General features: G+C 42.1%; 1 protein-coding gene across 3 annotated transcripts in view; it reads left to right on the top strand.

Annotated features, from left to right (window-relative positions):
- The first annotated feature begins 4,542 nt into the window (after window positions 1-4,542).
- Window positions 4,543-21,520, top strand: part of Prickle1 (prickle planar cell polarity protein 1) — a 119,316-nt gene continuing 102,338 nt past the window's right edge. For all 3 annotated transcript variants that reach the window (XM_074083151.1, XM_074083148.1, XM_074083149.1), the window contains exon 1: window positions 4,543-4,801. The gene's annotated coding sequence lies outside the window, so the exon portion shown is untranslated. The remainder of the gene's footprint in view (window positions 4,802-21,520) is intronic.

The following is a 21,520-nucleotide window of genomic DNA, read 5'->3' as shown; positions in this document are numbered from 1 at the left end:
TCAGGCTTCATGTGGTGGCAAAAACTGTTGCTGCAGTCTAGACCTTAGTACAAAAGGTTTACAAAAGAGCAAGAGGATACCTTCAGTCTATGGGTATGAAACCCATAGGAATAGAGTTTGTTTTACTGTTGAATTCTCGGCAGAGAGGAGACTGATATTTAAGTAAAAAATAAATAGTTGTTCAATTGTTGTTGGAGAATTCCTAAAAGATCTCACACAAATCTTAGGACCTGATCCAGGCCACATGCCCATCTCTGAATTAACCTTTCAATCAGGGGATCCAGTGGTCCCTTTATCCAGGCCTGGGCCACATGATCTTAAATCCAAAACCAGGGATAAGTCTGTAGCTAAACCCTGGGCACTGACAGCAGGAGGAAGGGATTCCCTGAAGGAAATCTGGGGCATTACAAAGAAGGAGAAAATGCTGGGCAGACAAAACACAAATATGCACATCAGTGGACTACCAAGAAGGTGATATTTGCGTAGAATTTGGAGGATAAGCAGGAATTAGCTAATAAAGAGGGCAGTTATCAGTGGATAACTTTCTAGGTATGGTCAAAGCACAGAGGTATAAAATAGCTTGATGTTTTCAAAGAATTGTAAATAGTATAATATGGTTAGAGCAAACAAAGATAGGAGTAGCAGGAAAATGAGCTTGAAAGATAGGCAGAGTGCAAACAGGAAGGACCTTTTGAACTAATCCAAGAAGTGTGAACTTTGTCCTGAAACCCCAAGAAGCCTGTGTAGGATTTTCAACATGGTAGTATGCTTCCAGCTAAGCCCTGGCTGGTCACCACAGGGTGGAGACTATGTACCTGCAAAGACTGGGTACCCTGTTGATTCTGCAGGTCAGAGAAGGGAGTCCTGGATGTGGAAGACCAAGAGCCTCAGGGAACAAAAGCCAAGCAAAGCCTAAGAATCAGTCCACTGGGTATAAAATGGGGACTCAACACTGTGGGATCCTTGCTAGTGTAAATCCCACACTTGTGGTGTAGCTGATGTGCACTCTTCCTCTTTGGTGTGTGCTCTTCAGTGAGCCAGGAGTGCTCATGGCATGACTTGGCTGGGCATTCCATTTGATTGCTGTCTCCGCCATAACAAAGCACAGCAAATCGAGTGGCCTCGACAACGGAAATTTATGCTCATGGTTGTGAAAGAGGGAAGTTTGAGATCAAGTTGTGGTTGACCTTCTGAGGGTTGTGAGGAAAAGTCTGTTCCTCATCTAAGCTGCAGGTAATGCTTGGCAATTGTTGGCTTGCAGAAGCATCACCCAGATTTCTCCATTCATCTTCACCTGGTTTTTCTGTGTGTCCAAATTTCCTGTTTATAAAAAACAATCACCACATTGGATTAGGGCTCAATCTAGTGATCTCGTTTGAACTTGATTATCTCTGTAAAGACTCTGTCTCCAAATAAGGTTACATTCTAAGGTAAGGACTTCAGCAGGTGAATTTTTGGAGGCATAATTCAACACATGGGTTTAATTTTTACAAAAGGTATGATATCATGTTTATTTCTAAAGACACAGAAGAGAATCCCATTAATAGAAGAGACTCAGAAAGTAATCCAACAGTCTAAAATGAAGAGTGCTTTTATAGATTAAATTTTTTTAAGTTTCTTTTTTTAAAAAACTGGGCCTGGTAGTACACACATGTAGTCTCAAACACTTGAGAGGCTGAGGAAGAAAGGATGGCAAAATCAAGGCCAGCCCGGACAATGGAAACAAAATAAAAGAGCTGGGGAATAGCACAGTGGTCGACCACTTGTTCAGCATACGTGAGGTTCTGAGTTCCATATCCAGTACTGTGGTCTGGGGATTGTTTTTCTAATGTGCAGGATTTTGCATGGAGACTGGCATAAAGAAGGGTGATTAGGAGAAGATGGAGAAGATGTCTTACAAAATGGCATCAACACAAGCTTTCCACCAGTTGAGTCTTTCCTGCAGCCCAGACATCTGATCTTCCCAATAGAATTGGTGAGATTGGCAACATTCTTCTAGGCTCCATTTGGTAACCAATAAGGCTGAGGTGTGAAGTCAAACTGCTCTGACCTTAGACCATCACCTTGACTGCTCAGGTAATTCTCCTGGTTGAAGACCAAGTGTTCATATTTGCACTGGATCCAAAAGATGCTTCCAGCACACAGCCAAAAGATGCAACAGCCTCTTGAGGGAACAAATTTTTTGTCACTCACAGTGCATAACATGTTTGATCAACATAACAGATGCTCAATAAACAAAAACCTTTGTGAAGTCACTATATAACTGTAAGTCCTCTGATTTCAAACTCATTTCTTCCTATAAGATAGTAGCATTGCTCCCAATTAATAAGGAGGTCCAAATGCAGGCTATAACAATATCCTCTCTTGCAGGCACTGATGGCCCACACCTGTAATCCTAGCTGCTGAGGAGGCAGAGATCAAGAAGATCAAGGTTCAAAGCCAGCCAGCAAACAGTTTGCACAAGACCCTATCTTGAAAAAACCCATCACAAAAAAGGGCTGGTGGAGTGGCCCAAGGTGTAGGCCTGAGTTCAAGCCCCAGTGAGGCAACAATAATAATAATAATAATAATAATTCCTTTCTATAAGTTTCTCTCAGTCAACTCTGCCAAATGCCTACTGGCCCACTGGAGAGGACTTTCTCAGACTATGAGGCACAGGAGTTAAATGATGCCATCTTCTCTTGATTCTATTCCACTCCATCACTCAGTTTTTTGAGAACCTACATTCAGTTGAAGGTTTTAGGTAAGAAAACAGACAGGAGCCCAAAGATGCTTAATAAAGAGAGTGGACTCATTGCCTTTAAAAGTACTAATTTTCACTACTTCTGTGAATGGAACGAATCATTTTGTCAGTTTTCTTGTACAGTTCTGGAGGTTAGCTAGAAGCCCCAAGTTATAGCTTCATAGAAGTATTTGGATGCCTGGTAAGGCAAAGACACACAACTTAAAAGGCCAAGTCCAATGAAATGCTGAGGGAAAAGACAGCCTAGTTTCTTCCCAAAATTCTCATCAGTTACGAACACAACTAACGGGTGAGCTATTTCAAAAAGCCACAGGTTTGTTACCTGAGTGATCTGCCCTGCTTGGGTATCTAGAGTTTCTATAGTGTAAGGAAATCTGAATTAGACTTGTAATTAAACAACACACAGAGGGGAGGCCAAACAGTCTCTCTGACTTTGGCTTTCGGTGAGTGTTTTGTTGCTTTACTCCCAATGAATATGCAAGAGACTTGCTGTGCTTAAAAGTCTCAAAAGTTCTTAAAGGGATAAAATAAAAAAATTATCAATCAACATTACTACCCTCCCCACTCGCAATACACACACACACACACACACACACACATCCTTATCTTCTTGAAGATGATAGGGCATCTTAGAAGGTTATTGAAGGGTTGGAGAGGTCCGCAGTGCTCCAGCTTTGCAAAGACACCTGTCATTTCAGAGTGACCAGCTGCCACTGGGGTCTGCCCTCTGCGGCCCGGGGGAAATAGTACCCCCACGGTGTGAGACTCACTGATCCGGGGCTGGAGAGGGTAGGGGGATGAAGGGTTTAAGGCGACGCAAATGTCAGTCAGGGCAGAACTTTCAGACAGGCTGAGTCCCAGTTCGCCGTGGGCGTGGGCTAATGTGCCCAGAGACCAGGCCTGGGAATTGGGCAGGCTGAAAACATGGAGAGCAGTTTGGTCAATGAAAAAAAGATCATCAGCATCGAATGAACGCGCTGAATGCGGCATTGAGTACGCAACGCTAACTCGGGTCTGGCTCCAGACCCGGTAGTGGGCTGAGGTCCCTCAAGCATTCCTCACGCGCCAGGGTTTTCTTTGAAATGACCAGGGCCTTTGAAGACGGCAAGGAACGAACTAGAGACTGAAGTTTTGGTTTCTTGCTCTGAAATACCACTCTTGTGGCTCCGAAGCAGAGGCTCAGAAATGCCGGTGGGATTACAGGAGATAGGATAGAGTCCAAATGGGTCCTCTACCGGACAAAGCGCGCCGGAAGGAATCTGAAAGTTTAATTAACTAAGACCCCTGTACACGTACACCAAAGGAAAAGGAATACTAACAGGCATTCCCCAAAATTGTTTGATCAGAGGAAATTGGACTTGTCTTTTTCCCCCCTTCACCCTTCCTGTCCTTCAATCCATCAAGGTTGGTTTAAAAAAAAAGGGGGGGGGGGAGAATCCAATCGGGGGCGGGGTTAGAGGAGACCACTGAGCTACACTTGAGAACCTGGGCCGCGCCTCGGTGAACTTCTAGCAGATCACCCGCCTGCAGCGCAGCCAGCCACAGCGCGCGGCGCCAGTCCCTGTCCCGCTCGCGGCTGGCACGCACACCTCGCCCCGCAGTTCTGCACCCGGGCGCCCGCGAGATCCAGGCACCAACCTCGCCTTTCGGGGCCGAGCACCCATTGCGCGTGGGCGCGCGCCGAGCGACCTCAATCCCGCGGTGGTGTCCGCGCTCCGCGTTTTCGCTCGCGCCCGGCCGGGCCGGCAGAGGGCGGAGTGTTCGGTGGCGCCGCGGCGCGGAGCTCGGACTCCAGAGCGCACTCCGCCTGCAGCCGGTGCCAGCGCCGCCTCTCGCGGCCGCCGTCGCCCGACAGCGCGCCTGGAGCATGCCAGCAGCCTCGCGCCGCCTGCGCTGACTCCCAGCGACGCACTGCGGCCGGCACGGTGACTGTCCCGGCTCCCGATGGTTCGCGCGCTGCTCACCCTCGCCCGCCCCTGAAGCCACCTACCGCAGCCCTGCAGACGAGGACAGAGGAGCAGAGGATCTGCCGGCCGACTTGGCTCTCCCTGGCGCGGGGTGAGTGGCAGCCGGGTTCCCGGGCGGGCTCTGCAGAAGGCGCTGCGGCGCCGCGGTGCGGGAGCAGCGCCGCAGGGCCGGGGCGCCCTCGCTGACACCACAGGGGACTCTGAGACATCCATACTGAGTTGGTGTCGCAGAAAAAAGGGAGAGGGGCATAATCGGTTTGTTGGGCTCTGTAGACCCTGAAAGCAGGTACTGGGCTACAGCACCAAGAGGGCTTTAATGACCCGCATGCCTCCTGTTTGCTGCACCACCATCTACACTTCCACTGATAGCTGCTACGTGGAAACCAGTTCTCTGGCTTGAGAGTCGGGGCGTTGCGGGACGCCGAGGAGGCCGGGGTGCGTTGCAGGTCTTGCAGCTGAGGATCGCCTGTCACCTACTGGCGTCCGGAGGGGAGGGTCCTGCTCTCTCTAAATGCGGCGAGGAAAGGGCCGCCGATTGCTTTTTTGGCAGGGGTGAAGCAGATTTCCCTCTGTCTAGGTGACCGTGTTTTCTGGATGCAGCACGTAGCTGGGAAAGAATGGGAGCGTCTTCTCCCTTCAGGGAGAAAAGTTGAAGAAACTAGGCATGTTAATGATTAGCCGGAGCGGGACTCAGGATGCAGCAGAAAGCTGTTGAATTTTCATTGCCCTCTAAGAAAAACAAACTGCATTGCCAATGACTATTGCCGGTGCGGGTTATTTGGGGGACTTTGGGAAAATTGTCCACAGATTGTCTTCAGGAGGCTGAATGAGGAACGGGATGCGGTGGGAGGGGGCGTCCAGGGGAGGTTGGAGGGGGAAGAGGAGGAGGAGGAGGATGGCTGGCACCACGCTGAGTTCCAGCTCGCCTAAGGAGGATTCAGCAATCACTAGCCAATGCGTTTTGTGGCTGATTTTTTTTTTAACGGCAGAGGCAGAACTGCGGCCATGAACAAGGTGAAGAACGCACCGTGAACATGTCTAAATCTTGCCTCTCCTGCGGAGCCCAGATGCATTTTTGTTGTAAAAAGAATGCCTATATTAGTGGCTTTTAGGATCTGTTTTATGAAGGACAAATTACACCTAATGAAATTGTGTCTCCTATCTGTCCCTGCATACAGTTTTGTCTACGGCCTCGTTTTCATCATCACTGGGAAGGCTAGGTCTGCGTTGATGTTATATAATTGACATGGTTCACCATCGGATATTTGAAAATGTACTTTTGGAGTGAAGGGAACTTCCATCTGTCTGTTCAGACAGGCCCAAGGTGTAGACGTGAGGGTTGCTAATGTTTGCCCAAGTCCAGCTCCAGATGTGTGAGCTCAGCTGTTGCCTGTCACTTAGGTGACAACTGGCCCTTTCCCACTAAGCCTTTGCTGTCTCCATTATCCTCAGTGAAGTGTCAATGTTCAGCCAGCCTTCTATTATCAAGAGTGGGACTCTAGCCCCTTGGGAGGTGGCAGCCTTGTTTGACCATCCCCAACAATGTCGGTTTTCAGACTGTAGAAAGGAAGAAAAAAAAATCCCATGACAGCAAGGTAGATACATTTTGAATTGAGCACCAACTTAATCTAAAAATCCTGTTTTAATCAAGACAGCTCTGTAAGGATGACGCAATATTTGTCAAGCCTTTTTCTCTGGAACAATATTTACTCCCACCAGGGGATTTTAAACTTAAACAGCAGCCATTTATCTTGCTGTCTGGTGGATCCCGGTTCATTTTCCCTCGGATGTGGTCCTAGCCTACGTGGTTGGGCTTGGCCTGGGACAGGAATCTGTCATTGTAGCCAGCTGGAGTCTGAAGAAAGCAAAATGCAGCACCTGCTGGTACCAGAGGGTTTCTAAATGCCTTCAACTGGCGATCAGGAAACACAGAAGGAGATATTTTACAAGCTCTTCCAGAAATGTTTATACAAAGGATTTAAAGGTTAACAATGCATGTGCTCTACATATTAAAACTGAAAGGTGCTAGAAATAAATGGATGTTACCCACAGTTAAGGGTTATCACACTTGCCGATGAACTCAAAAAAACTCCAAGTTTAATAAGTCATGCCTAACCTAGTGATTCTACTTATACATAAACCTGAAAAGAAAAGGAAAGGGGAGAGCAATGGAGGGAGGGAGGGAGGAGGGAGGGAGGGAGGAAGGAAAGAAGGGGAAGGAGGGAGGGAGGGAGGGAGGGAGGGAGGGAGGGAGGAAGAGAAGGAGGGGATGGTGCATAGATAGATCAATTGATGCGAGTGAATGGGTTTAATAAATTATTTTTTCTGTCCTTAATTTGGTACTAATTGGTAATTTACCACTTAGCCTGTTGATTTTTAAAAGAAAAGTGATATATTTTGCTAAAGTGACAGATTCAATCAGTTCTGCCAGCAATACCAATGAAGCTTAAAAAGTTTTTAGAATCAAGGGCCATGGGACCACCATTTGTTTCTACAATAAAAGGTATTATAATGAATCAGCTTGGGGCACAAAAATAAAATCTAATATGAGCTGGAAAGAAAAAGAACCCTTACAGTTCCTGAACACTTGAACTATTATGGAGTTGTTCCTAATATTCTCTCTTAGGATAACTCTGTAAATGACCAAAAAAAGTTAATTTTTGTGGTTTCCTTCAGGGTTTTTCAAAGTAAGCTGATATAAGCTTTAAAAGTATCATCGTAAGATAATATCTCTAAAATCTATAATTACTTGAAAGTGAAATGCAAAAGGTGGAATATTGTGAGTGACTATTTCTAGTACTCATGAAATGGAATAAGAATCTTTGAAAATTATTTTCCAATAGTTAAGTAACTCTTTAATGGCCTATACCTATATTTTAGGTTGTCTAAAATGAACAATTTGCAGTAAAGATTGTCGTTTACTTGGATTCTAATTACGGCAATTAATTTCTTGGATAAAGTAGTTTATAAAGAGTAAAGCTTTCCTTTCAAAGAAGAAAAGTAATTTAAAAAGTTAAAGTGATTCTCATATGTGCATAAAATGCTAATGATGTCATCTGACCCGAAGAGACTCCTCCTCTTTGGCAAAATAGTACTCTCTGTCTCAGTCTCTCTCTCTCTCTCTCTCTCTCTCTCTCTCTCTCTCTCTCTCTCTCTCACACACACACACACACACACATCTTCAATAGTATCCACTGTTTAACTTTGATTACTTTGAGAAAATTAAAATTGCTTGAATGCATGTGTAATTGTCCCACAATAAAGAGGAGTTGGGAAAGTAAATGAGTTGAGTTTCCTGGTTGGCTGGGGTTCCCAGAGACCATGACTGCTTTATCTTCTGGTCACAGAGTGAAAGAGTGCATATTTGGCACTAATCTCTTTAGAAGGTGTGGGTGAGAGAATGAGGAAAGTACAGTAATCCCAGTCCTGCATTGTTACAGTTCCTCAAAATCTCAGGCAGCATATGGAGCCAGTGCTCCACACACAGTGCCAGGGACCAAGATGGCCAGGGGGAAACTGCAGTGACCCAGAGCTTCTGCAGTCCCCACCTCTGGACACCCAAGTGTGGTACCTCAGCACCCCCAGTTACTGGTGATGCACCTCCTTGTTTTTGGTGGTGCTGAAGCCAAGGCAAGGAGGCCAGCCTTGTGTGTTGATGAATGAAGATTTTGGAGCAGTGGAAAAACTTGGTCCAAAGTTGCTTGGGGAACCCAGCAAGCCTGTGTTTCTTCCCTGCTCTTCTCTCCTGGAAAAGGGAGCAGGAGGGAAGAGGCAATGCTTTACCAGTTGGAGTATGTTGATGTCATGACACTTCTGGCACAGATATGACAGAATAATCGGATCACTTTCATGTGCCAGAATGACACGATTTTTCCAAGAGCTGTTCCTGAGCCCCTGGTCCACTGGCACAGACTATTTCCAGTTACTGAGGGGATCAAACCTCTTAAAGAGAATGCAGTAATTCTTCCTATGTCTCAGCTTGTGCGCTTGTTTAGACTAAACTCTAAACGCACTTGGTCACTTTTGAAGGGATCTCTTGAGGAACAAGAATGATTGCCCAGCCTGAACTGATTAGACCCTTCCGAGTTCATTTTCCTTTGGAGATTTGACAGTTAAAAGTCCAAATGCCAACTAGGCAGAAGCCAATGTAAATGTTTTAAAACTGGGAGCCTTAAGTGAGCAAGCAGCTGTCATTCACCTTACTTAACTGCCCCCCCACACACACACCACCTTGCCCCTAAAAGTTTTGTCTTGAATGATCCTATAAGTCAACTGGCCAGTTAAACTGTGGCTGCATTTTGGTCACTGATAGATTTGGGGTAAACTCTGGGGAGGAATGCCTTCCGTTTCTAGTGGATTAAACTTCAGGAGAGAAGTTTGGGCTGTGTTATTTCAGTTGTTCTGGGCTTGAAGTCGCAGGCTTCTTCTAAGAGTTTTACTCTAGTTGCTAACTTATAGCTCCCACCAGCTTCTCTCTGTGTCCTTCTTTTCTCATTGGATCCCTGGAAAGAAAGATTTGTCAATAATGCTGTGGAAATACTGCAGTGAGCTGCAGCCCCGTGGTCCACTCCTCTGTGCTGCGTGCTTTCGCTCAGCTGCCCTTCTTTTATCCAAGGCTCAGATCCCACAGCTCACAATTATGGTCTTTGACTTTGGTAACAATTCTGTTTGAAATGTTTCCAATTACACACAATATTGGCAGCACAGAGCAGCTGCATGCCAAAAAGCATTTCAAAGTGTGTTCCAAGAATCAGGCTGTGATTGCTTTTAATTTAAATAAAGGCTATTTGGTTTCCTATGATGTTTTTTTATAACCACCTTTCCCTCCATTTGTGTTGCCTTTTTAGAAAAAAATAAAAAAGTCTACTATAAAGTAGCCAGCCCTTAATGTGATGTAATATTGGCCCCAGTTTTCTAGTATACCTTTGCTTTCAGCAAGTGCAAGAGACTTCTTAATAAAGGAATTTTAAAGAAACATTGTAATGCAATGTGGAGTCCCCAAAGAGGGGAAGGTTATCTGATAACAAATTGGAAGTAGCTAATGTTTTCAAGTTTTCCTCTCTTCATCTTTAGGGACCTAACATTCATAATTATCTTTTTTTGTCACTGGATATCATTTGATACATTGTCGTCTTTCTTCAGAGCCTCTATTTTTCTTTTTGAATGCCCATGAAGAGGTTTTAAAAAAAAACATAAGGACAGAGATGGGTTAATAAGAACATTCTTAAAACTAAAGAGGAATGAACAAATAATTTCAGCATTCTGTAGGAAACCAAACCCTCCAAATCTGCCTCCTCTGTGGACTTGAAATTTCTGAACAGTGAAGCCTTTGAAAACTGTGGTGGCTTAATCTTTTAATAGCTACCAGTTATATTTGACTTATTCGATTTGAAAATAAGCAAATAGCCACTCTAAGGACTTGGAGTGAATGGATGGGTAATAGGACTTCAGGGCAGGGTGGGGAGGTTCTGTTTTCAGGATGGCTGGCTGCCCTCCCCCGAAGCATAATACCCATAGCTCAAGGAGACCCAATGGGTGAGATGCTAAGATGACCCTAAATAAGGTATTTTCACGTAGGCTCTTTCAATCCTAGCAAGCATGAACACTAGAATATAGTGCTTCTTTGGGTTGAACAGTAGTCAACTTGCATAAATGCCAACATCTCTTCTGGCTTTTTGGAAATTTTCCATCACATAATAAATAGTGCTGTATAGTCCAAATTTGTAAATGCCGTGTTTCACATAGCCTCTGTAGAGACAGCTGAAATTAACCCAGGCTGCCAGGATCGTAGGGATTCTGGAGGTAAAGTTACTGCTTAAATCCAAGTATGATGAGTAACCAACACTATTAGAGGCCTTGGATCAGATTTAGAAGGTGTGAGTTAGTCTTAGTGCAGCAGGTGCTATGAGAAATGCCCACCAACCAATATTTAGGGGTTCTTTTTTCACCCCTTTCAGTTAATCAAACCTCCTTGGAGTAAATACACTCCACAGAGGTAAAATGAGATTTGAGTTACTCCACCAGCTGAGCATTCCAGCCTGCCAGACACACCCACCCCAACCCCGCCCATCACCATAGTAACAGAACTCACAGTAGCTTTGGTTGAATTAGAAAGCCTGTGAAAACCTTCTGTATTGGCCAGTTCCTCTGCCCTAGTTAATACTGCTTTCTGTAGACACACACACACACACACACACACACACACACACACACACACACACCCCAGTCTAATAATAGTAAACGATATCAGTCAACTGATTTAAGCTATATTATAGCTCCACCAAGGTCAAGGGTATTTGTGCTTCTTTTCTTTCTCTTATTTCAGTGACAAACAGATAATCTGATAATTTTTTGAGGAAATTCATAACTTGTTAGCTGAAATTGTTATTTCCAGTTCTGCTATTTATATGTGTGAATAATCAGAAACTTCTTATGGAGGATCTGAAAAAAGACTAGGTAGTGTGGCATTTTGTTTTGCTTTAAAAGGTCTCTTCCAAACCATCTAGGGAACTGTTAGATTTTATGTGAGAAGACTGCCTGGTGCTCTAATGTGGAAGTACTTGTTCTCAGGTATGTGGAAAGGAGATGACATTGAAACCCTTCCTGTGACATTAATTAATAGGCATGTTCAGTGCTTGATGTATGTGCATGTTACATACTTTTGAGAGAGAAAGTTAGTTTGTGGTGCATTAGAGAGCCACAGATGTTTCTGGTAAGAAAATCGGTATGCTTTGTGGGAATTCTGGGTTGCTTCCTGATTCCTTGCTCGTTACACTGATCTGATGAATAATTTCACTGAGTTGCCTCGGCTGTCGTGTACATGAGTCTGAAGGAAGGAGCTGAGCGGATCAATAACCTGCCCCCCTCACCTGGTTCTGAAATGCTTTAGTCTTTTATGTCTTCGTGAATGTGAAGGGAGGGAATAAAATATACAGAGGAGGTGTTTGTGTTTCACTAACTTAACCCCGTAAGGTCCCATTGTGGGACTTCAGGAAGTTTAAACAGCATGGCAGGCTAATAGCCAACGTGTCCTCAAACTCTGCCAACAGCGTTAAAAGCAGACTGGGCACTCTCTCTCCATTTTGAGGATTGGAACCATATCTTTAACCTTCTGAGTTGTAAGGAATAAACCAGGAAAATCATTCTCTTTCTCTTCCACCTCCTTACCCATGGGAACCAGAGTTACAATTCATTCCCTTGCTGAAAGGAGAAGCTGATAGGAGGAATGATGTTTGTTTGTGCAGAAGTGTTTAAACCAGCCTGATTTGGTTGTTTAAGCAGGAGACAACCAGATTACTATAGTATATGGTGGGTCTTTCCTTGATTTTACGTTTGTGCTGCCTGTAGATAGTGGCTGTCTTTAATTTTGGTTCAGTAACAGTTGACAAAGTATGTTGTCAGTTTATCCTGTTTCTTCCTGTGCAGAGATTTCAGCATAGACAGCAGTGAGGTGATATATGAAAATAGTGCAAAAAAAGACTGTTTCCCTTCAGGCTTTATCAGAAAACTTCTTGTCAGTCTCTCAGCCTCTCTCTTTTCTGGGCCTCAGTTTCCTCATACATAAAATGAAGGAATTAGGCTAGATCCATGCACATGGAGTTAGCCATAAACACCTGTGGAAATTTTTCAGAGTACAAATGTACAGAGATTTGAATGCAATGCAGTAGATTTGGAGTGGGTTTTCTATGTGTGTGTTGTTTGTTTGCTTGTTGGTTTTGATACTGGGATTGAACCCAGGATCTTAAGTGGGCTAAACATTAGCTCTGCCTATGAGAGCATCCCTAGTCCTTGGGTGGAATCTTGAACATCTAGCTGGAACCAGGTGATTACAATGCACAGCTGTGGTTGGGCCACTAAATTAGATGGTGTCTAAGATTTCCTTCCGGTTCTAAAATTTTATGTTGCTAATCCTACTAGAATGAACTGGTTGCCTGTCTGACTTTCTTTTTCTTCCTCCCTGTCTGTCTCCTTCCTTCCCTCTCCCTTTCTCCTTCCCTCCCTTCCTTCTATTTTTCCCTCCATCCCTCTGTTTTTCTTTGCTCATTCATTCATTTATTCATCCTTTTATTCTTCATGGCTACTTTCATTAACATTGCTGTCAAACTACTATAGATGTCATTTTAGCCTAGTTCTCGTAAGACCTTTGTTCCATGCCTGTGACAGATGGTAACTCATGTCAGAGAGGAAATGTGTCTGTTCACCAATGCATCCCAATACCTGCCACAGGGATGATACGTAGTAGACCCTCGGCAAATATAAAGAGCCCAGAAAGCCAAGAAGCTTCTGAAAAATACATTATATTTTCAAATAATTTGTTCAGTATATTTTTTGTCAGCCTGTAGATACTTTTTAGGTAAAGTTCCTCCAATTTTTAAATAGTGTGTATAATTGTTCCTCTGAAAAACAACCTACATCTATTATTTTCCTTATTCTTCCATACATTTAGCATACTTATTGTATTTTTTCTCCAGATTAAAAATTGGCCCCATTGCTTTAAATTTGGAGGAACTTTGCTTGAAAAGGTATCTGTCCAAGGTGCAATAGTTTTAGAAAGTACAATTGATATCTATTGCAAAATAAGTTTATCCTATGCCCCCTTACATACATGTTTTAATTAGCATGTATTAATTGTACAAAGGGGTTTCTTTGTGATATTTCCATATATGTATGCAATGTTCTTTGATCAAATTCAGCCCTTCTATTACTCTTTCTTATCTCCCCCATTTAAACTGTTTTTAACAGGTTTCACTATTCTACTTTCATACATGCATTTGAAGCACGTCGATCACATTCAGCACCCTTCACCCTCTCCTTTTGCCCACATCCTTCCACTCCCCCTCCCACTAGTTCCCACATCCAAACAGTACCCCCTTTTGTATTTGTGTATTTCTTTTATTCTTTTAGGTCTGAATTCTACATATGAGAGAGAACATGTGATATTTGTCTTTCTGGCTTATTTCACTTAACATGGTGATCTCTGGTTCCATCCATTTTCCTGCATACAACATAATTTCATTCTCATCCATTCGTTGGTTGGGAGGCACCTAGGCTAATTCCACAGCTTGGCTATTGTGAATAGTGCTGCTACAAATATGACAAATATGAGTGTGCAGGTGTCTCTAATGATGCTGACTTACATTCCTTTGGGTATATGCCCAGGACTGATAATAGCAGGATCATATGGTTGTTCTATTTTTAGATTTTTGAGGAACCTCCATACTGATTTCCATATCTCCTTACATTTTGAGTTCCTGCATTTGTTGAGTGAATGAATTGAATGAATTTCAATTTCCTATGATCATACAATATTTCTCAATTTAAGAGATTTAACCTAGCCAAGGGAAGGTATGGTTGCATACACCTGTAATCCCAGCTACTTGGAAGGTAAAGATTGGGAGGATCACAGTTTAAGGCCATCAGGGGGAGGTAGCAAGGCCCCACCTCAACAAGTTAGGCCTGTGATTCCAGCTATCTGGGAGGCATAGGTAGGAGGATCATGATCTGAAGCCAGTGTGGACAAAAGTGCAAGACCCTATCCAAAAAAATAGCTAAAGCAAAACAGGGATGGGTACATGACTTAAGTGGTAGAGCACCTGCCTAGCAAGCATGAGGCCCTGAGTTAAAACCCCAAAATAGCCCCAAAAAAGTGTGTGTGTGTGTGTGTGTGTGTGTGTGTGTGTGTGGTGTGTTTCCCAGCCATATCACCATAAAAATTTCAAAACTTACCTGGTAATTTATAAGTTTACTACAATTTTAAGTCCTGTTTTTGGTGATACTGGGATTTGAACTCAAGGCCTCACCCTTGCTAGGCAGGCACTCTACCACTTGAGACACTCCACTAGCCCATGACTCCTATTTTTAAATATTTCAAATTGTAAAGATCAGAATTTTTAAGTAGATTTTCAATAATACAGGTTACATAATTGTGTATGTGTGTATATATATATAATATACATTATGTATATAATATTATATATATATAAAGAGAGAGAGAGAGATTTTTGTCCTTTTCAACAGTGAAATTATCAACTCCCATCTCTTTGGACTAGCAAAGTGATCTTTAAACTTGTTAATGATAGTTATTTTCTATAGCCAGCCATTATTTCATCCTTTTACAGAGATAATTCACACCCTATCGTTCACAACAAGAAGTGCTTTAAAGTGTCTAATCTATGCTATACAGAGGTTATGTCCACAATGAATGCATTTTTGTTCCTGGTATCAGAGAACCTCAATAACATGTGATTAACACACTCAGTTTTTCTCATAATTACCATAATGTATTTGAAAGTTTCTTTATCAAGCAAGGGAGAATTCTGATTGCATATGTTACCTAAAATTGATTGATAAGAGTTTGTTGTTCATCTTGTTCCTTTGATTTTTGTCTTCCTCTGTCTTTAAAACTTTGAGGGTTTCTTACCAGTATTGTAATACAGTAGAACCTACACAGACTGCACAGAGAACTTAAGAATGTAAACCCATCAGCGTTTCTATGCTGTCTCTATATAGCAGAAATAAAAGGGGACATTGACTATCATCTAGATATCATCTAGTTTCCTGGATTTTGTTGTTGTTATATGTTATCATTCTTGTTGGAGGGCTTTTTTTTTTTTTTTAAATCCCCTTCCTTCATACTGGGGTTTGAATTCAGGACTTTGTACCTGAAAGGCTCTGTCACTTGAACCATACCTCCAGCTCTTTTTGCTCTGGTTATTTTGGGAACAGGGTCTCACTTTTTTACTCAGGCCATCCTGGATCTTGATCCTCCTATTTTAAGCTTCCCAACATCACTGGGATGACAGGTCTCTGCCACCGTACCCAGCTTTTTTTCCATTGAGAATGGAGTCTTGCAAACTTTTGACCTGGAACCTCCATTCTCCCAGTCTCAGCCTCCCAAATACCTGGAATGACAAGTGCAGGCCACCACACCCTCCTAGTTTGTGAGCGTGGGTCTTGAAAAGTTTTTGCCTGCTCTGGCCTCAAACTGTGATCCTCCCAAACTCAGCCTCTCAAGTAGCTAGGATTATGGGCATAAGCCCAGTACTTGCGGGACTTTTTTGTTGTTGTTGCTTTGTTTTATTCTTAATTAAAAGATCAACTTTAAAACCCACCATTCTAAAACGTAGCTAACTGTCTAACCTCCTTTGCATTTCTTCACCATGTAGGTGTGGCCAGTTGCAAAGTCAGCTGACTTCAGTGCATTTTTTCCCTTTTGTATGCACAGTGACAAATCAAATAGTCCGGGTCTCAGAATAGAAGTTTCTACCTGAAATATCTACCTGGGCTGCTTGCACAGTGTAAAACAAAACTCTTGCTTTTAGATACTATGTTAAGAGATACTGTGAAACATTTTAATCAGGAGAAAAGATTAAGCCATAGCTAAACAGAGTTTAAAGATCATTGGAAATAAACTGAGAGCTGATTCAAAGTATGGCGTCAGGCCTCAATCTTCACAGGTTTGACTCTCCTGAAGTTTCACAGCTAATCTCCTTGTTTGTTCTGGATTTCAAGTTAATAGAAAAGCACACGTGGGATCATAGCTCACCTCACCTTTCAGGTCTCAGCTCAAAAGTTATCTGGTATCAGATAGTCTTCCCTGATCTCTATAGAGTAACAGCCTCTCTGCCTTCCCCAGCTCCACCCCCACTCCCCAGAGCTGGAATCTGCTGCCCTGTTCTCCGTAATAGTTATTGCTCTCAGATCCCTGGCAGCTTTAGGTGCCTGCTACAAGAAGGTGCCTCTGTGCTTTCGTGTCTACTGCTTTATCTGAAGCTCCTACAGAAGTATGTGGTGCATAGTAGGTGCTTAATAAATGTAAGCAGAATGAATCAGCTCCCAAAACAATAATGTGTGATGCTGAGAGAAAGAATTTGGAGCTTAAAGAATCTCTTTCTGATAATAAGACAATACAGTTAGCAAGTGCTACCCTCAGTTTACAGAATGGGCACTGTGGACTATTTTTTAAATTACTTTATTAATTAATTAATTAATTTTTGGTGCTGAGGCTTGAGTTCAGGCCTTCACCTTGAGCCACTCTGCCAGCCCTTTTTTTGTGTGATAGGTTTTTTCGAGATCGGGTCTCACAAACTGTTTGCCCAGGCTGGCTTTGAACTGCGATCCTCCTGATCTCTGCCTCCTGAGTAGCTAGGATTACATATGTGAGTTACCAGCGCCTAGCTGGACCATTTTAATATCATGTGTAAGGTAAAGACAAGTAGAAGTCTGAGATGTAAGGTTTATTGTTTGGGAGGGGTGGAGTAATTGTTTTGTTTTGTTCCAGGAGAGTTTGGGCTGGCTTCCCTCTTATTTAAACAAAGCCAAGAGTGGTGATAGTCAAAGAAAGAGACTGATCAAATATCCCTCATACTTTTTCTCTACCCCACAGTGATCGATGAACCATAATCGCACTGCAGAGGAATTCCATGGTAGTACAAGGTGGAATATCTGCAGTAAGGAGGTTATCCGACTTACCTCTTCCCAGCGCACTTACGCTAGCTGGTTAAAACAAAGCCAAACAAAACACATAGAAGTAGTTGAAGTGGGGACGTGACTTAGTGATAGGGTACTTTGCCTGCATGCTCGTTGGCCCTGGTTGTGATGGGTAGCACCAGGCACACAGAAGAAAAATAGAGGTAGTATCTTGAGAAGCTCTGGTGTTTCCCTGTAGTTAAAAGGACAACAGACCGTCCTTCACTTTTGAAATCCCCGGATCTAAATTCCAGGGTTGAAAAGCTAGTCCTCTAAGTGATTTCAACCAACTTGCTGAGAAACTTAGTTGCTTGAAAGTATTATTTTAATGTCTCAGGTTCCAAGGTCTAATTGACAGTGAGTCGCAGCTTCCCTGTTAAGAAGCTGTCCAGAAATTATCATGTTTTAACCTGGGGTTCCTGACTGTAATAAGACTAACACATGTAGAGTATGTCTACAAAGCCCTTTCAGATTCATCTCATTCATCTTCACTGATCTTTGTGTGGCAGCCTAACCAAGGTTATTCTAATTTATTACTGAGGGATGCCTAGGAACTTGGCAGTTCCTAAAGAAATGCATGTTTGCAGTTAAAGTTTTAGAAAGAAAGTAAAAACAGCAGGAAGGGAAAGTAAGCAAGCACTGTAGATCACCCAAAATTATTTGGTTGATGTTTCATTGTCTGCAAAATATTGCTGTGTTCTACGTGAAATGCTTTCAGATAATTATTGCCTCTCCTACTACTGACTTACATGTGATCTTGGATGAGTTACTTAATTTTCTGGACTTCTTATACCATGGTGCCTCAGTTTCCTAATTTATAAAATGAAGGGTATGGTACTTTTTCTTAAACTCAAATTTTATTTGTTTCTAAAACATTGGATTTTGAGACTGTACCTTTTGTGATATAAATAATAAGTAACAGATCTGAAGTGGTATTGTTACTTTTTTATTAACATCACTATGACATTACTATTTGAATTTCTGACTCAAACTACTTAACAATCTTAATCTTGAGCTACTTAATTTTAATATGAATTAAAAATATTCATATTACAGCCCTGGGTTCAAACCCCCATTCCACCAAAAAAAAAAAAAAATTCATACTAGCTAGGTTCAACTTACAGCTTTATTCATTATTCAGTGTGGTCAATTGAAAATTCAGCAATAACTATATTTAAGTATCTAAGAGAATATACACTTCCTCTTACCCAAAGTCTATTTTAAATAGGTTATATAATGTTCAACATGACAGCTTTAAAAAACTGCAGTGACATTAAAGAACAAATTATTAATCTGCTGTAGTTACAACTACAGCAAAAATTATAAATGTGAGTACTGTGTTAATGCATGAGAAATGTGGAAGATTTTGAAAGTAGAACTTAAAGCACCGTCTACTTACTTGTGTAATTACATGGTGATATGACTGTTTAAGATGTGTGTGTCCATTGACCAAATTAGAATTAATTTGGGGAGGTTGATAACTCAATTTCCATTCTTAATATTTTAAAAACCCTGGTAACATTCTTTGTTCCACAGTCTCTAGATAAAAGGTGATGAAATGAAGTAAATAGTGAAATTCTTTCTGTGTTCATCTTAGCTGATACATGTTGGCATATGTCACCATATCTATTGGCCTGGGCATTCCTCTAGTAGCATTGTGATTAATTAAATCACTGACTTTTCAGCAAACCCTCAGGACCTCAGATCTTCACATTCTAATTAGGCTGAGCCCAAAGTTGTGAGCAGCTCAGTGGGGAAGCATTGTGTCGCCTGCATTATGTCTAAGAAGGCCCAGTTTGTGAATTGCTCAGATAAGCACAGCAATGCTCTGTGACTGTCTCCTAGCAAATTCCTAAGTGATTGTGAAGTGCTCTACCAATCGGAAGGACTATATAAATGTGACATTAATAATCACCAGTTTGAATCTGGGTCACTTCAGCCATGACTCAAAGATCAAACGCCATGCAGCGGTAATGAGTGTGTGAAAATGCTGGGGGAAGGTCTTGCTTTTCTTAATGACACCTTTGCGGGCCTTCTCAGCACACTGTTAGAGGTGGAGTGGAATCCAGTGGCCTGTGCCCAGAGTCTGAAGGCCAGCCCTCCAGGGTAGAGTTGGCACACTTTCGCAGAGATGCTTTACCGAAGGCTCACAGTGGCTTATGTTGTTCTTGCTCCTTAAATAGCTATATAGACCCCTTCATCTTTTCCTGACTATTTATTCACTTCAAAGTGATGAGAGCTTTTGGCTCTGCCTTTTTTTTTTTTTTTTCTCTGAAAAGCAAAGAGAAATGGCACTCACAAATGCGGGTTAGCTGTTTCCTATTAAGCTTTGTCATTTTTGTTTCAACTTGGAGACATGGTCTTCCTTATAGCATACCTTTATCAGATGCTTGTGGTATGCCAGGCATGGTGCTAGACTCTAGGAATACACATTAGGTAAGAGTGATCCAGTCTTTAAAGAACTCACTGGTAGAGAATGAAGGCCTACAACCACTTATTGCCAATATATTGTAGTAAAGGCAGGAAGAGAAAAATGTTCTGGATATCATAGCATCACAAAGGGGAAGACAGAAGTCATCTGTCCTGTGTGGATTGTTGTGGAAGGCTTCAAGAAAGAGGAGAAGAGTCTTAAGGATGAATGTGAGCTGGCCAGATCATTTGCATTAGAGAATGAGTTATTCTAGGGCTGGCAGAGTGGCTCAAATGGTAAGAGTGCCTTCCTAGCAAGCAGGAGGCCCTGAGTTCAAATTCCAGTGCTGAAAAACAAAACAAAACAAAAAATCCTTAGAGAATGAGTCATTCTAGGTAGGAGGCAAAATATAGGCAGGAGAGAAGGCATGATGCCCAATGAGTTGCAATCTTTCTATTTGGCTAAAAGATTCATTCTACTCTGACACCCCTTTACAAAATAGAAGGAAGACAGGAATTTTGACAACTTTCATTGTGATCCTGGCTTTCTTCTGTATGGCTAAAAATAAGAGCTTGCTCTCTCTCTTCCTCCTTCAATGTTGTCTACCTGGTCAGCTTACCAGCTATTGACACTTGTGTCTTTTCATTGTTTAGTTGGACCAATCGGAACTAATTTACTTTTCAGTTGTACTGCCAGGTTTGCGTTTCTGCCCCTCAGTGTTTAGACAACATTATAAACTGAATGTTACATGTTTATGACATTTGCTTTTAGTACTGGAAGAACTTACCATAAAAGCCAATAGTTGGGAAAAAAGAACCCTGAATGTCACCAAGTGGTCTCCAGATGTGTTTTATTGTGTCATTATCTCTGTTTTGTTTTCGTAAAATCTTTTCTTTTTATCTTAAAAAAAAACCTTACCAAGGACTGGAGGTGTGGCTCAAGCAGTAGAACACCTGCTACAAAGCCTGTCTGCTTTGTAAGCTCAAAGCCCTGAGTTCAAACCCCATACCACCAAAATAAATAAACTTACCAAGTAGAAATGGTAGACCATAGGCTACTAAGAGATGAATTATTCTCTTCACTTCTTGATTATTTCTTGAACTGTTTAAAAAAAACAACAACACTATGATTCAGCAGGAAAAATTAGCAACTATACATTAAGCAAATCATATTTATTTGTAAAGAAAAACTCATTTCGTAGGTTGGAAGGTTCTGCTGAGTTTCTATGTAGTTCATCAATGTGGCATTATTAAAATTGTGATTTAACACCCTTTAAACGTCTGCCATCTAGTTGTTCCCTGAGCAATCGGGACATTTTCAGACGGTCTGGCACGGGGTAAATACTTTGTAGCATATGTGGTTGAACATGCCAGTTTCAGAGAACTTTCCAAGCTTTAATTAATTTCCACAACAGCCAGATGCACTTTGCTTTACTGATGGGATGTCCACAGACAGTGGGGCTCAAGGGTATTGCCCGGATTCATCCAGCAAAACAACTTTCAAACTTTTTTGCTTAGCTAACACTTTTCTCAAACATAAGAGTATCTGGAACCCTCGCATGTCAAGCTCTCTGCTTTTATTGGGAGGCAAAAAGCAGTTCATTACAGGGCTCCCATATTTACCCAGAAATCAAAAAAAAAAGGTGATGACCAGTTAAATTTGAATTTCAGGTACACAAAGAATAACTTTTGAGTAACAAGTGTGTCCCAACTATTGCATATCCCTAAAAAATGTTCGTCTATCTAAGCTCGTTTAATTTGGCATCTTGTGTTTTTTTCCCTGGCAACGCTAAGCTTGTGGGTGTAGTGTCACTCCTTCACCTCCCTAGTCTCCTTCCAGCCAGGTGAGGTTCCTGTTTCCTTGAGCACAGTTTGAAAACCACAGATAGGAGAAAGGCATACAAATGCTAAGAAAGAATAATGCATTTTTCTT

Source organism: Castor canadensis, chromosome 8 (genome assembly GCF_047511655.1).
Source record: "Castor canadensis chromosome 8, mCasCan1.hap1v2, whole genome shotgun sequence".
NCBI classification, from domain to species: domain Eukaryota; kingdom Metazoa; phylum Chordata; class Mammalia; order Rodentia; family Castoridae; genus Castor; species Castor canadensis.
Note: the sequence above shows the minus strand (reverse complement) of the source record. Positions and strands in the feature narration are given on the sequence as shown.